Here is a 1,507-nt window from a genome sequence, read left to right as displayed (position 1 = left end):
GTTTATTGTTGTGGAGTTTCTTCCCAGAGAACAACTGTTGGTGCTACTGAAACCACATGTCATTAACAAGGACTACATGCAGTGTGTGTGTGTGTGTGTGTGTGTGTGTGTGTGTGTGTGTGTGTGTGTGTGTGTGTGTGTGTGTGTGTGTGTGTGTGTGTGTGTGGTATTCATTACTGTGCCCTGCTGTCACATCTCAGCCGTCACAATGAGCCAGCAGGAGAAAGCTGAGGCGTCACACGGCCAAGAATCCACAGAGGGACTCTCAGCTGCTGAACGTGTTGAGCTTAAATACAAAACTCAGACACAATGAAATAAAAGTCAAACTGAAAACTGAGATTGTTAATTTATAACCTCTACCTCTAAAAGAATGTCTGCTGTCATGGAGGTGCAGCAGAGTTTTAGCTGCTGCTGAGTCAGTGGAGCAAAAGTAATTATGTTCTTTTTGTCCCCGTTGGATGACGTCACGCTGTCAGTGAGGACTGTAAATCTGTCCAACGTCTCTGACTGCTCTGCTGCAGCTGTGAGGACGGAGGACGGATGACACACTTTGGCACCGTGTGCTGGCGTTCAGCAGAATTATGCTGCCCGGTCTGACGGGGCAGCTGTAATTAAAAGTCCAGATGAGGAGCTGCCACGGCAACGGGCCGCTTTTTGATAAAACCTGAGGGGATGACGCGGCTTTTCTTTTGATTCTTGGAGGGAGACGTGAACTAGTTTAAGACAGAATGTTTGGTTTCTCCTGAAAGAAATCTTCAAAATGATTTAATGGATTTTTTTACTATCTACTGTCCTACTATTACTTTCTTTATTCTACTAGCAACACAAGTCTCATGCAATAAGTATGTTTCTCTATGCTGCCTGAATTAGGTTGAAGGAAGAAGAACATATACATATATATATACATACATATATATATATACACAGTACCAGTCAAAAGTTTGGACACGCCTTCTCATTCAACTACTTTGAAGAATGTAAAATATAAAACATATTCTGGTTTGTTGAGCATTTGTTTGTTTACCACATAATTCCATATGTGTTCCTTCATAGTTTGGATGTCTTCAATATTAATCTACAATGTAGAAAAAAATAAAAAGAAAGAAAAACCATTGAATGAGAAGGTGTGTCCAAACTTTTGACTGGTACTGTATATATATATATATATATATTTATGTAAATGTTTGTGAATCACGGGGTGGCCTCTAAATAGCACGACATTTCTGCATTTTAGGCTATTCTGTGTGTCATTGAACACCACTTTGTTAACATGAAACGGTTAGTTTGGGGTTAGTTGTTGTCATGGTTACAAGTTACAAGAAACCATTGATTGTCGGTTTGTCTCCGGAGTCAAAAGTCAAAGTCTCACACGTTGTATACTCATCCTCTCATTGGGAACTCCTCATTCAACTTCAACAGACTACATTCTGACTTTATCTTATTTTGTGCTCCGAATAAAGGGATTTAGATAATCGTCTGACTTTGACAACTGTTTGATCCCCGTTTC

The sequence above is a fragment of the Anoplopoma fimbria genome, chromosome 10 (genome assembly GCF_027596085.1).
Source record: "Anoplopoma fimbria isolate UVic2021 breed Golden Eagle Sablefish chromosome 10, Afim_UVic_2022, whole genome shotgun sequence".
Classification (NCBI taxonomy): Eukaryota; Metazoa; Chordata; class Actinopteri; order Perciformes; family Anoplopomatidae; genus Anoplopoma; species Anoplopoma fimbria.
Note: the sequence above shows the minus strand (reverse complement) of the source record.